Here is a 15,877-nt window from a genome sequence, read left to right as displayed (position 1 = left end):
GGCAGAAATCTTTTTTAGGATGTGAAAATTATCTTTACATGTTCTCAGGTAAATTGCAAGTATAAATTTTAAAAATTAATAAATAAAAAATGAGGACACATAAAGACATAGAAAACTTTTTTTTTAATTTTATTAATTATATTGCAATCATTCCATAATGAATAGAAAAAAAAATTGGTTAACAGAAATATAAAACAGCAGTCCATTAATTAATTGTTGACCTGTGGACAGTTGACAATGGAGGAGAGGAAAACAAAAACTTCAATCAAAAGCATCCGTGGAGAGAATAAACCTCTGAGGGGTCCAAGATCCATTATAACATACAAAGTCAGACACAGCCAACTGGGTGCTGAGACTGAAGGGATATCTTTTATATAAGCATACAGATCAATTCACAGCTTCAGGGCCCTGAATCTAAGAGTCTGACCTCCCATCATTTTATTAATCCCTGAATTTGAATAGGCCACCATTTTGAGATCCTGATACATGTGTAAGTAATAACATATTTTCTTGGGTAAACAGTGCTTTAACCATTTAAGGCTCTATATGTAAAAGGAGGATTTGAAAATCATTTCTAATCTTACCTGGGAGCCAGTATAAGGGCTAGAGAACTAGAGTTATGTGTTAATACTTTCTAGTTCTTATAATGGATCTTGCAGCAGCATTTTGAATTAACTAAAAGCAGCATAAAGAACAGATTAAACAGCCTGTGAGTAACACATTGCAGTAGTCAATGCTACTAGAAATAAATTCTTGAAATCATTTCTCAGTATCCTGCATATTTAGAAAATGCTTTAATTTTCCAAAATTTGTAAAATGGAAAAACTATGTTTTCGATAGTTTTGAAATGTGTGTTTTACACAACACACTAGTGCCCAAGATAATAGCTAAAATGTGCAATGGTTCACTAAAATTACTAGTGATTCCAACTGAATTAACAAATGACAGAATGTTGTTCCTTGAAGATGCCCCCAAATGAAGGTTCCAAAAAGTTATTTTCTTTATTTGGTATAGACTGGTGACAGGATTCATAAATAACCATGAATAGAAGATAACAGTATAGTGTCAACTTTTTAATACTCTGTTGTTGCCTTACTGCTTAAGCCTGACAGTGATTGTCAATCAGAATTTATGCTTAACCAATACCCTAAGTACAATGACACGAATTAAAAGAAACTGGAAGGACTGACGTGACTTCAGTGAACTTAAAGTGAAATCTGCAGCATTAGTAATTCCCAAGACTGCATCTAAAATGCAGGATGGAAGAACATATTGAATTAAATGGCACATTCCTTCAATGGCAGCAACTGTGTTTTCATTCAGAAATTATTTGGAATTAAAGCTTTCTATCACTGTGACCTTGAGTTTGAGAACCCTGTGTTGAAATCTGTGACCAAAAAAAAAGCACATTGGAGGGGTGACAGAACCAATTTGAAACAGCCTACTAATGTCACTGCTGGTAATAAAGATTTAATTTAAATTTGAGAAAAAGTAGGTCTTCAGACTGTGCTTTGAATTTTGCAGGAAATGGGTTTGGAAAATGCTTGAATGAATGAGAGAAACACAGGAACGAATCCCAGAGAGCAGGTGCCACTAAGCCAGAGGAGCATCTGCTGTAAATAGAGCAAGCAAAGTGGCTGCTTTCCGAGAGGCTTATTAGTATTATGTATACCACATGTACCCGTCTTCCCAGATGTCTAATTTCAGGTTTGTTAACATGCTTGACTGTCTCTCGGTTTATTCAACTTTTATATGAACTCACTTTTCATAGTGCAGGGTTATGGGAAGTGGAGTCAGAGCCTATCCTGGGAGCAAAAGTGCAAAGCAACTCTGGAGATGACATCAGTCTATTATAAGACACTTTCACATTAACTTACATACACACTCAAAAGTCTCTAATTGAATTAGCATGTCAGGAGGAAGCAACATAAACACACTGAGCACTTGCAAATTCTGTCCATCCAGGATTCAGCCTGCCCATCTGCTGTTAGGCAACTATGCTGCCCACTGCCCTACAGGCCCAGCCATAAACAGTAACATGAAAATAATTTGGAAACAAACAAGTAGACTGTGTGGTTGGGCCACCTGAAGAGGTTTTGTGTTTGATGAGTTTCAAATGTTCTAAGTCACCAGCCACAGAAACCAAAAGGCAGCAAAATGTATGCATGGTATAACATTCAGGTGTATTCGGAGACTTGGTTGCCTGGTTTGAAAGCTGGAGCATCTTTGCATTCATAAGAATTAATTTTGAATGCTTTGAAATCAGTTGAGTTATTTCTTTTTCTTTCTTGACTCCTGAAAACGTACACATATGATCTACCACTGGATTCATATTAATTTCTAGTTATGCCAAATATCAAGGTTTTTGGGGATTTGCCTCTATTTGTGGACCTATACACCCAAAAAAACTTTAAGTTTTAGGACATTTTTTGGACCATATTTTATGAAAGAAAAAATAAAGAGTAACCCAATAGGCGTCTTCAGCAAAAATGGGAGATACATGGGGTCGAAGCTTAAGCTTCAGGGCCCCTAATCCCGAATTGACCCCAGAAGCGAATTTAGTCCACCTTGCTTAAAAATTGTAGGTATCTCCTGTATGAGAAGGAGTTTTTAAACAATAATACTATATGGTGGGTGATGGGGTCCCATGCTTGGCCAGGGACGCTCCTGCTACATATATTCCGGTGGAGCTGCCATGGGCAGCTCAGTACCTCCCCTGGGACACTTGGTAGCAGCCTCCCTGGCCAATGGTGATTCCCCAGTCTCCCGCATGGCTCCATGGGAGATGGAGTCCTCCACAGCCTGGTTGGGAGCTGGGGTGTCCACTAGGGTTTTCTGCCTGACCTCAAGAGCCTGGCTGGACGAGTCATCAGCCCCACCCGGAGGTACAATTGGGACCAGGTGATCAAGCACCTGGAACACTTCCGGGTGGGCTATAAAATGGGCCAGCCTACACCACTCTGGAGCCAGAATCGGGAGGAAGAGGGCAAAGTTGCCTGGGAGGAGTGGTGGTGCAAGGTGGAGAGTTGTTGGTGTTGTATTTATGTGCTTTTGGGACTGTGTATTGCCTGTGGGGTTCACGGGGAAGAAGTGCCGCACAGGTGAAGAAAAATAAAAAGTGTACTTGTTTTTACAAGTGCCTTTGCGTCAGTCCATGCTGGGTCAGGAGGTATATAGGGCCTTTCACATCTATTAATAATATAGTGTAATTCAATATAAATTAATAGTTAAAATAAAAACTTAAAGGTTATTAACATATCACATAAATATTGTGGTAATCTGTCGTGGAACAACTCCATTGAAGAAGAGAACATAACAAAGAGACAGTAGAAGGGTTGGGGTAGCCACCCCATATACTTGAAGCAAATGCAAAAAAAAAAAAGCAAGACAGACAGAACTGAATTAATCGGAACAAGATGGTGTGCTTATAGATGGGTCAGAGGAAGTGATGTCACTGGGGCTGGAACTAGATGTTGACCTGCTCAGACTGGATTTCCATTATGTGATCTGCAGAAGAAAGAGAGAAAGGGTTAGAGCATATTACCACCTTCTGACCCGGCATGAAATTTATCATCATTCAAGCCCGTTGGCTGCCTTCTATTTGCATGTACAGTATATGACACCATAATATGGACATGTTTAAACTTATGCTATTTTGAGGTTGCTGATCATGAATATAATATTTCTGATACTGGATTCTTTACCGGTAGTCCTAGCCTTTGCTAGAAGGTTAAAAAGAACAAACATAAGCATTGAGTGTATTATTTTAGACTGTTTCTAAGGTTAATAGTTATAAATATGTTATTTTATATTCTTTACTAAGATCTATATCAGAGGGTAAAAAATTACACATTTCTATTACAATTAAGAATATTTAGACTTAAATATTTCAATTGAATCATACTTTTTAATATTTGAAAAATTTGACACAGATGTTTTTGTTTATTATAAGCACCTTATAAACGCGACAAATTAGAATGGATTACTCTAATTCAGACCTTTTAAATGTTCTAATCAATTTCTAGTACTAGTACTAGAGTGTTGTACCATGTTAGCCATCATGGATGCAATGAGAAAGAGATTACAATATGAAGGGGCCTGAGTTGCCTCGAAAGCTTGCATATCGTAATCTTTTTAGTTAGCCAATAAAAGGTGTCATTTTGCTTGACCTCTGTGTTCAATTCATCAAAAGACTTTTTCACAATTTTGTTTCTTACATATTTTTGTAACAGAGATTCATATTCCAAAATAACCATAATAATATAATGTAAATACATGTACTAATAATGTACAAAAAATCCATTTTTAATACCATTTTACGTCATTTGGCTGAAATTGTTTTCATAGACAACAGATTCCAAGATTCATCTGCATTCATTGGTAGCTGTTGTTGGATGTGGAGAGTCTGCTTATAATTGTAGTTTAAAATTCTTAAACATACAAAAAAAGTATTCAATAGATATTTAAAATGTGTTTAAATTGTTGGCTGCATCTGAAGATGGTAGATACTGGTTTACTGTGGTGCTTTGCTCATAAATTATAGTGTCATAGAAATACCGAATAATTATAATCTTTAGATAATACAGCCATGAGGTTCTTTTTAGTGTGATAGAAATACTGAGTTCATGTTTAGTCATTGCAGCATAAAGTGTCATCAAGCCGTTTTTCACAGATTTTCTGCATACGTTAAGTCCATCCATCCATCTTCTAACCCGCTGAATCCGAATAGGGTCACGGGGGTCTGCTGGAGCCAATCCCAGCCAACACAGGGCACGAAGCAATCCTGGGCAGGGTGCCAACCCACCGCAGGACACACACAAACACCAAGCACACACTAGGGCCAATGTAGAATCGCCTATCCACCTAACCTGCATGTCTTTGGATTGTGGGAGGAAACCGGAGCGCCCGGAGGAAACCCACGCAGACACGGGGAGAACATGCAAACTCCACACAGGGAGGACCTGGGAAGTGAACCCAGGTCTCCTAACTGCGAGGCAGCAGCGCAACCACTGCGCCACCGTGCCGCCCATACGTTAAGTTGTTCTGATTATTTACTTTAATGGACATGACCTTCCTGCTTCATTTTCATGAAGCAGGAGAAGTGAGCTGCTATGATTGTGGTTCACCCAAGATACCATGCAGCTGTAGAGATGAGCACAGGATGGTGTAGAGACAGACGGTTAGCCAATAATGAGACCTATTGGGTATACAGTGCATCCTGAAAGTATTCACAGCACATTGCTTTTTCCACATTTTGTTATGTTACAGCCTTATTCCAAAATGGATTAAATTCATTTTTTTCCTCAGAATTCTACACACAACACCCCATAATGACAACATGAAAAAAGTTTACTTGAGATTTTTGCAAATTTATTAAAAATAAAAAAACTGAGAAATCACATGTACATAAGTATTCACAGCCTTTGCTCAATACTTTGTCGATGCACCTTTGGCAGCAATTACAGCCTCAGGTCTTTTTGAATATGATGCCACAAGCTTGGCACACCTGTCCTTGCCCAGTTTCGCCCATTCCTCTTTGCAGACCTCTCAAGCTCCATCAGGTTGGGTGGGAAGCGCCAGTGCACAGCCATTTTAAGATCTCTCCAGAGATGTTCAATCGGATTAAGTCTGGGCTCTGGCTGGGCCACTCAAGGACATTCACAGAGTTGTCCTGAAGCCACTCCTTTGATATCTTGGCTGTGTGCTTAGGGTTGTTGTCCTGCTGAAAGATGAACTGTTGCCCCAGTCTGAAGTCAAGAGCGCTCTGGAGCAGGTTTTCATCCAGGATGTCTCTGTACATTGCTGCAGTCATCTTTCCCTTTATCCTGACTAGTCTCCCAGCTCCTGCCGCTGAAAAACATCCCCACAGCATGATGCTGCCACCACCATGCTTCACTGTAGGGATAGTATTGGCCTGGTGATGAGCGGTGCCTGGTTTCCTCCAAAGAGTTCAATCTTTGTCTCATCAGACCAGAGAATTTTGTTTCTCATGGTCTAAGAGTCCTTCAAGTGCCTTTTGGCAAACTCCAGGCAGGATGCCATGTGCCTTTTACTAAGGAGTGGCTTCCGTCTGGCCACTCTACCATACAGGCCTGATTGGTGGATTGCTGCGGAGATGGTTGTCCTTCTGGAAGGTTCTCCTCTCTCCACAGAGGACATCTGGAGCTCTGACAGAGTGACCATCGGGTTCTTGGTCACCTCCCTGACTAAGGCCCTTCTCCCCCGATCTCAGTTTAGATGGCCGGCTAGCTCTAGGAAGAGTCCTGGTGGTTTTGAACTTTTTCCACTTACGGATGATGGAGGCCACTGTGCTCATTGGGACCTTCAAAGCAGCAGAAATGTTTCTGTAACCTTCCCCAGATTTGTGCTGTCTCGGAGGTCTACAGACAATTCCTTTGACTTCATGCTTGGTTTGTGCTCTGACATGAACTGTCAACTGTGGGACCTTCTATAGACAGGTGTGTACCTTCCTAAATCATGTCCAATCAAGTGAATTTACCACAGGTGGACTCCAGTTAAGCTGCAGAAACATCTCAAGGATGATCAGGTGAAACAGGATGCACCTGAGCTCAATTTGGAGCTTTATGGTAAAGGCTGTGAAAAATTATGTACACATGCTTTCTCAATTTTTTTTATTTTTAATAAATTTGCAAAAACCTCAAGTAAACTTTTTTCACGTTGTCATTATGGGGTGTTGTGTGTAGAATTCTTAGGAAAAAAATGAATTGAATCCATTTTGGAATATGGCTGTAACATAACAAAATGTGGAAAAAGTGATGCGCTGTGAATACTTTCCGGATGCACTGTATATTGTAAGGGATTGGTCATGAATAAATGAATAATAGTTTTACTACTGTATAAAGTAAATAAAGAATATCATTATTAGTGACTTGAATGAATACATACAAATCTAACTTATACCTTCTTTATCCCATCCTGTGCTTGCTTCAGCACACACAACTGCAGGTGTTTCATAGTTTTGCTTTCATGACCAGCTGTCTGATGAATAAAAGAAAAATATATTAAAAATATTCAAGCAGAAGTAACCACTCCACAAGTAAAACTGAAACAGCAAACTAATTCGTAATGAAAATTGCACAGAATTATTTCTGTTTTAAGATAGATGAGTTTACAGATTTGCCAAAGGGAGATTTAGAGATCTCCAAAATGTGGACAGTGCACTGTATTCAAGATATCTCAATTAAAATTGACAAATATCCTTGAAGAGTAAGTGTGCCAAGTTTCAATAAAATCAGTACACTGGGAGCCGAGTTGTTTCATGTGGACAAAAGGAAGCACAGATAAGCAGACAGTCATGGCCATTGCATGTTATGCGAGAACACCTAATCTTTTCTATTTGAAACAAATTACACAAAATTTATATTAAATCTCAACATTGGTAGGACCAATACTGAGGCTTAACATATGGTTCTTTAGTAATAATTCAAAGTTTTGCTTTGCTAATTCTCTTTGGGTCTCATTTGCTTTTCCAATCTAATTCAGGAACTTCATAATTTAATCTGCAGGAACTTGAAAACCACAGATGCAGCAATGAATTTGAACTTGGGTTACTGAAACAGAAAGAACTTTAGTAGAGTATTTGAACTTCTGTAGTTCTGCTTGTAACGGTTTCCTTCATAAAAGTTTATAGGAAGGTTAATATGAAGCAACCGGAACCCTGACTTATACAAAACACAGAATCATCCTAAAAAATAACTTAACAAAGCTGTCAACACAAAACTTCAAATCTTTTATCTGTGTTTCATAATTTGAAAACAGGTTCTGATGGAGAACTTGCATTTTCTTCAGCTTGGCTATGCAGAAAGTACAACCTCCCCGGTCTAACTGCAGCGTCTTCTATCGGCACCCATGGTACCAGGCAGAACTATGAAGCTGAACTCCAGATCCCATGGTACCCTGTGGGAATCAGGGGCGCCCCTATGCTGCGGGGAAGCCGCCATCAAGCGCCTTGGGTGAAGCAGTGTACCAAAGTAGCTGCCTTCCCCCATCCTTCCATCTTTTGGGCATCCTGGCTGGGTTGAGTTACCCGCTGTGCATTACACTATTCACAAGGTGTTGTCAATGTAAGATTTCATTTATTTCATTACACTGACACCCCAGTGTTTACTACCTTTGTACTATTTCATGCTCCTAGGGAGGATGTGGTCCAGCATACACCTGAATTTGTTTAATCACACAGATGAATTCTTTAGTGGTGGAGTGGTGGCTCTCTGGCTAAAGGACCTGGGCTAGTAACTTGAAGGATGCCAGTTTGAATCCTGGCAGTGACAGATCTGGGGCGTATGTAATTACTTCCATAATGGCCATAATATGTGAGTCACACTATTTGAGAACCACTCATCAACGGCATTACTGTTGAAAATTCACATGGGGCCTCATGCATAACGCTGTGCGTAAAATTCACACTAAAACATGGCATATGAACAAAAGTGGAAATGTTCATAAGCAGACAAAAATCCAGATGCATAAATCTGTACGTTTGCCAACTTCCACGTTCTTCCACTCCATAAATCCCGGTCAGCATGAAAAATAACGTACGTGCCCGCTCCTGCTGCCACTCCTCAACTCCTCCCAGAATTATGCCTCTTTCAATATACAAATCAACATAAATAGCCCTTAAGCACAGTTTTCTGTGAAAAGGCAATGGCAAAAGCAAGAGGGAAAATAGAAGAATTTCAGCGAATACCAAGTGGAGGCAAAGAAAAACTTACTATTTGTTGGTTTTAACAGTGGTATAAACAACAAAAGGAAGTTGATCGAGTGACATAGAGTCTCAAAAGCTCAAGTTCACAAAGTCACACAGTGCCCGAAATAAAAAAGAAGTTGTCAGATATCAAAGTCGCCATGAAAAGGCGAGTCGTAGTCCACCGTCTGAATGTCATATGAAAGCTTATTAGGGTACAGAGAAAAGAATAAAAAATAGGGACACAGTGGAGAAAAAAGCTTGAAATGTCAACTTTAATCTCAACATTTCCACTTTAATCATGTAGTTTATTTTGTCATTAAAGTAGAACATCATAAACTTCATCTTAAAATCGTTTAATTTACTAGTTTCTCAAATCTCATCGTAACTAAAGTAGCACATTAAATTTTTTGTTTTGTATTTGATCTTCTATGTACTCTATGTGTGTGAATCACTACGTGATTCTTAAACCGGCTTTTTCTTCCTCCGACAGGACACAGAGTCCATTACATTCGTGATATTACAGCTCTCTGAATAATTAAAATACTGAGATGTATACGTGATATCATTTTCATGATGATAGGAGTTAAAGCACGTTATTAAACATACGAACACGGTGGCGCAGTGATAGTGATGAACTGGTGCCTTGTCCAAAGATTGTTCATGCCTCACTCAAGATGCTTGCTGCACCGTAGTGACCTTCGATGAAATAATTTATTGCAGCAGTACTGTCTCCCTCAAACGTACTAACCCCCAATTCCTGTCCTTGCTTTTCTTTCTCCAAATACCCAATCGCCACAGAATCAGCTCTGTAATGGACGTTAAGCCATCTGTAAGCTTAGAACGCCGATTCTTCAAAACTTTTAAGGAACATTGAAATATCTTCATAGTACATGTTTCATTATTCTATACAGCTATCTTTCCAGTGTTGTGCCAGCCCCAGCAAGATTACAGCGTGAGGCAGGAACAATCTGTGAACGGGGTGCCAGCTCCTTGCTAGCGCTGTGGCACCGTGTCCTCACATGTTTAATTATTAACAATATAGATTATTTAAATGAAGATAAAGTTTTATCTGTATAATATAATAAACATATTTTGCTGCATTTCATCTTAAAAATGATATCGTCATCATATGTAAATACACTCTTTTTAAAGTGGCTCAGGTTGTGCAATATTATAACTGTATCGCAAGTTTACAGTGAGGTAATTGTACTTATAAGTACAAAGCGCTCTACAAGGAGCAATTGATGGACTGATTGAGTGCATTTACAGTTCTTGGGATGAAACTGTTTCTGAGCTGCGAGGTCAGTACAGGAAAGGCTCTGAAGCATTTGCCGTATGAGTGCAATTTAATAGACGGCATGGCTGAGGCAGCATGTGGTAGATGCTGTATATCGATAATTCTCTTTCCGATCAGCTGCTGTACTCCTGTGATTTACACTCAGATACAGTGATATAAATACTCCGAGTGGTGCAGCGAGAGTAATATGGAAAAAGAAGATCCACTGTGGCAACCCCAAACGGAAGCAGCTGAAAGAAGAAGAAGAAGTTGCTTTGAGAGTAACAATGCTAAAGCAGGTATTTGGAATAGTTTGGCTATTCCGTGGACCATTATATTGTTACAGGTTCATTACAATCAGAGGCCTTAATCTAATAAACAATACGTGGCTAATTTCAGTGTATATGATAAAGCCGCATCAGGGATGTGAATCTAAAAAAGAAAGGTAAACCACACTGCAACAAAAGCACTTCTTTGATGCTGGGTGCCGCCAGCTTAAAAAACTGAGCGGAGAACTTGCTTATGCCAGGGTTTGAGCTACCCTGAAAATGTGTGTGGTTTTACGCCAAGTTTAGGTTTTATACATCACAATTTGAGAGTGGAAACGAGAGTATGCTACATTTTTGTGCGTATGCACCATTTATACATGAAGCCCCTGGTGTTTGTTAAGAATTATACAGTAGGTTAAACTTTAAAAATGGCAGTGAATTGAAAAAAAGTAAACCTGGTTGGGAACGATGGACCACTGTGTGAAAAAACCTGAACAAACTGACAGTTTTTAAAATCCGCCCGAACATTTGGATAGGCGCCTAAAAAGAGCATATATCTGGAGAAACACAGAGGTATAGTAACCCTAATCATAGAGCCTACTGTGAAATAAACACAAAGAGCACAAATCAAGGTTTGGTGTAGCCACCCCATATACCTGGCAAGCAAGTTGAAAATAATGGTCTTTACAGACTGAATTAAAAGCAGAACTGAATCCAACGGACAAGATGGCGGTTATATGGTGAGTTGGCAGGAAGGAGCGGGACCAGAGGCACGGGAACTGAAACTAACATCAAAGGAATCGAGTTCAGTCTGTTGGTCTGCACAGGGAAAGAGAGAGAAAGCATCAGTGGACAACGCAAACCCCTGCTTCGGCAGGTAAGTACAATTATTCAAGTCCATAAGTTGTCTCTCATGTGCACGTGTGTGATACTACTTTGAGCTACAACTGTGTTTCCATTTTTCTATTAGAAAGTCACAGGGAGCACAGAAGTTTTCCTGGCAGCATTATACACAAGGCTGAATGTGATGTTAAATAAAATTGCACTCCATATTGGGTGAGTTCAGAATCCTCAGTCAGAGAACATGCACATATATGGCGTATGAGAGAAAAAGTATAGCACCTGAACAAAAACCTAATTACACACAAGAAAGCTGTGTAAAATCTACATAAACATGGGGTGGGCTGGAATTCAAACTCAGGACTCTTGCCTAGTGATGAGCATTTCAATTAACTTTACTGATTCAATTTTTCTGAACTACCTATTTAAGTGAATGAATTCATTTGATTCATCAATAGGCATCTGGGGGATGGAATCCCCTCTGAATAAATCTCATTACAAATATATAATCAAATATTGAATTCTTAATACATATGATAAATGATATATTAAACATGCTGATAATATAAATTATATTGTATGATATTGTCCTGTGGGGCGGCACAGTGGCGCAGTGGTAGCGCTGCTGCCTCGCAGTTAGGAAACCCGGGTTCGCTTCCCGGGTCCTCCCTGCGTGGAGTTTGCATGTTCTCCCCGTGTCTGCGTGGGTTTCCTCCCACAATCCAAAGACATGCAGGTTAGGTGGATTGGCGATTCTAAATTGTGTTTGTGTGTGTCCTGTGGTGGGTTGGCACCCTGCCCAGGATTGGTTCCTGCCTTGTGCCCTGTGTGTTGGCTGGGATTGGCTCCAGCAGACCCCCGTGACCCTATTCGGATTCAGCGGGTTAGATGATGGATGGATATTGTCCTGTTTAAAAACAAAAAGCCTGACAGCATAATTAAAATGAATGATAATACAATGAGATGTTATTATAAGGGAATTTCTCAGGATATGATTTAGCTCACAAATCAAAGGAATGTGAATCATGTGACTTGTTCACCGGTAATGATTCAGTTTGAGAAATGAAATGAAGGAGAATCTTGTGACTTGACTTGAACGCCAGTAATGAGTCAGTCTGAACTTGGAAGAATCGATGAATGATACATGCTTGGTGCAGTCAATGAGCCTTAAAAAATGTGTGTTAAAGTTGAAAGCATCAAACTGTTAGAAATTAAGATATTTTTTTAGGTTTGACCAATTTGTTGAGTGTACAAAGAGACATAAATGTAATAGTTTAATATTATATTTATAGACTCTCTTTAAGGGGTAGACATGGTGGTGGCACTGCACAATAAGAAACCCAGGGTTCACGTCTCAGGTGGAGTTTGCATGTTCTCCCTGTGTCTGTGTGGGTTTCATCAGGATGCACTGGTTTACTTTCACAGTTCAAAGACATGCCGGTTAGGTGGATTGGTGATGCTAAATTGTCCCTAGTGGATGTATGGTGTGTGTTAGTGAGGTCAGTGTGTTCCATGACACCCCATTTGTTTGTGATTTGTGATAAGAATGCGTAACCCGTAGGGGACGCCACTGAGCCCCAAACCCAAGAAATAGTAATGACCCGCACATTTTAAGATAAAATATTTATTTATCCAGATACACCTTTTTCAAAACCCTTTGCAAATACACAAATAACCAATTCTTCTTCCTTCTGTTCTTCAGTTGATTGACACATTAAGGTAAGTCAGCAGGCTACTTTTTAAGCAGGACCCAAGAATGCTTCCAGTGCCAGGCCATGTCTTCCTGGAAGCATTTCCAGGCCATAAAGAAAGTAGTAGTAGTGGTAGTTTATTTATATAGCGCCCTTCACAGACAAAAGGTCACAGAGCGCTGAACAGCAAATACAGTACAAATATAACAGTTAAAACAAAACATATACAAAACCAATAAAAACAATCAATAAACAAACTGGAACTACTCAGCACTGATTAATAGCCTGTTTAAAAAGAAATGTTTTTAGTTGTTTTCAACAGACTTGGCTCCATGCAGACCAAAAGGCAGGCTATTCCATAGTCTTGGTGCCAGTACTGAAAGGCGCGATCCCCACGGGTTTTTAGCCGAGTGCTTAGGACAACGAGAAGGCCCTGTTGAGATCTAAGAGTTTGACAAGCTGTATAGCGTTGGAGCAGACTGGTTAGGTCCATGCAAAGCTCTGAAAGTAAGTACCAAAAACTTTAAAATGAATTCTATAAAACACTGGGAGCCAGTGCCGTGTGTGCAGAGTGGGAGTGATATGATCACTCCGGCTAGCTAGTGTGAGTTAGGAGCCTGGCAGCTGCATTTTGGACTAACTGAAGACGTGAGAGTGAGGACTCGCTGAAACCCGTAAAAAAGAACATTATAGTAATCAAGCTGTGAGGAAATAAAAGAATGAACAAGCATCTCCAATTCTGACTTTGAAACAGGATTTCTTAGTTTAAAAAGATTTCTTAAATGAAAGAAACACGAGCGGCTGACTGACCTTACATATTCATCAAGCGTCAGGAACTGGTCAAAAATAACCCCAAGGTTACGTAGACTCGCCCTAATAACAGGAGAGACAGAAGATAATTTTAAAATGATCTCAGAATGAAGAACAGGATGAGCAACAATTAGTACCTCAGTTTTTCCTGAATTCAACTGCAGGTAATTACTACTGAGCCAGTCATTAATCTGAGACAGACAATCAACCAATGTGACCAAACTATTAATTTGGTTAGGCTTAAATGAAAAATAAAGCTGGATATCATCTGCATATTGATAATACGAGATGTCCTTAAAAGAGTTAAGAATCTGTGATAGGGGAAGAAAATATAAAGAGAAAAGTACAGGTCCAAGAACCGAGCCTTGTGGCACTCCACATGTCAAAGGAGCAGAGTCAGATGAAAAGCCAGCCACACCGACTGAGAAACTCCTATTTGACAAATAAGAGGAGAACCAGTCCAAAGCAGAGCCAGAGACCCCTAACAGCTCTAATCTATTAATTAAGATCCGATGGTCCACCGTATCAAAAGCTGCGGTAAGATCTAACAGTACAAGCACAGAGTACCGGCCTGCATCAGCAACAATTAAAAGATCATTAAAAACTTTTAGAAGAGCTGTTTCTGTAGAATGTCGCCTCCGAAAACCAGATTGAAAAGAATCAAAGAACCGCTGCTCCTCTAAGGAGGCACAAAGTTGCTGTTCAACCACCTTTTCCAAAGGCAATAAAAGGTAATTTTGAAATTGGCCTGTAATTACTCAAAATAGAGGGATGAGAATTAGATTTTTTCAACAGCGGTTGAATTACAGCATGTTTAAAATATGATGGAACCACACCAGATCTCAAGGAGCACAGACCTATAAAACTCAAAGATTTTAACATGAATGATGCTGGCAACAGGTCAGTAGGACATGATGAGTATGTATGTCCTCCCCCAACAGCATCCTCTATTGGCACCCAGGAACCCCAACAGGGTTGCACTTCCGGACTCCAAGTCCCAAGCACCCCTGCGGGTATCCAGACTATTAGGGCCATCTTAACAGCCTCATAGGCCCCCAGCAAAGTAGTGCGCTGGGGTCCCTGTTTGGATAATAAAACACAAACATACATAGGCATCAAAAACATTGTGAACCACTATGCTCTTTGGGCCCCAAGCCCCACATTAAGATGGCCCTGCTAACTGGGCTGCCTTGAGAGGACCACTAACACCTGGCAAATGGGGGATAGAACTACTCTCGATTTCTGGCTATCGCTGGTCCATCCAGTTATTTACTTTTCAGCAGGTCAGTCTATCTATTATTCTTCTCTGGCCTCCTGTCTGGGTGCAAAACCATCCCTTTTAAAAGCCATGGTGCCTGTCCTTCTCTTACAACTGGTATAAAGTTGGTCACCTTGCCTTTACCCCTCTCATCCTTACCATATGGCAATGAAGAGATGACCACCAAACTCTCTTGCATTTTCTCCATGATGAAGACTACTTGGTAGCCGTATTGAGGCAGCCATGAGGCCTGTTTCAATATCCCATTCAAAGGCCATGTGGTAGCACAGACCAAGTCAGACTAAAGGTAAGCCAAGAGCCGCCTATGAACTCAAGATGCACTGCATTTATGCTGTAATGGTATGGTTTGCCAACATTTACACTGTACTCTGCTTTTTTGGGGTATATTATCAATAATACACATGTGCGCATGAGATGCAGCTAGAAGGACTAATAGAAGGTAATTCCATGCCAGTCCAGAGGGAGGCAGGGTGCAGTAAACATTTCTCTTTTATTTCTTCAGACCAGACATGGGAAATTCTGCTTGATTCCAACAACGTCACTTCTAGTTCTGGCCCGATGACATCACTTCCGGTTCCAGCCCCAAGAACATCACTTCCGGTTCTGGCCCCAGATGATGTCACTTCCGCCAACCAGTCATCCTCCACTTGTACTCAGTTCTATTGATGGACTCAGCCTGTACACTTCTGTGTTACCAAATCTTTGTATTTGCAGCCTTATTCAAGTATATGGGTGGCTGCCCCAAACCTCCTTTTGGTGTCAAGATCTATTCATTTCACAATGTGTAACTTCACTCCTGCCTGTTTCTTTACTCTGTCTAATTGCTTGAAATTGATGATGGTGATGGGAAGGGGGGAAGGAAGTGCTTAAGTACCTGACCACAAAGTGGTGAGTGTATGAGATTTCAGACATTTTATTAAGATCTACAAAATAAAAAATAAAAAGGGGAAAATAGGGTTACCATTGGACCTCACAAGACAAAACAAGTATTTATAAAAAATCACA

General features: G+C 40.1%; 1 long non-coding RNA gene across 1 annotated transcript; it reads right to left on the bottom strand.

Annotated features, from left to right (window-relative positions):
* Positions 1 to 3,413: 3,413 nt before the first annotated feature.
* LOC120532115 lies at positions 3,414 to 11,109 on the bottom strand. Its single transcript, XR_005634202.1, has 3 exons — positions 10,909 to 11,109; positions 6,922 to 6,999; positions 3,414 to 3,507 (listed from the first exon to the last, which is right to left on the bottom strand). It is a non-coding gene; the product is annotated as an uncharacterized LOC120532115 (long non-coding RNA).
* Between the last annotated feature and the right edge of the window lie 4,768 nt (positions 11,110 to 15,877).

Source organism: Polypterus senegalus, chromosome 7 (genome assembly GCF_016835505.1).
Source record: "Polypterus senegalus isolate Bchr_013 chromosome 7, ASM1683550v1, whole genome shotgun sequence".
NCBI classification, from domain to species: Eukaryota; Metazoa; Chordata; class Cladistia; order Polypteriformes; family Polypteridae; genus Polypterus; species Polypterus senegalus.
Note: the sequence above shows the minus strand (reverse complement) of the source record. Positions and strands in the feature narration are given on the sequence as shown.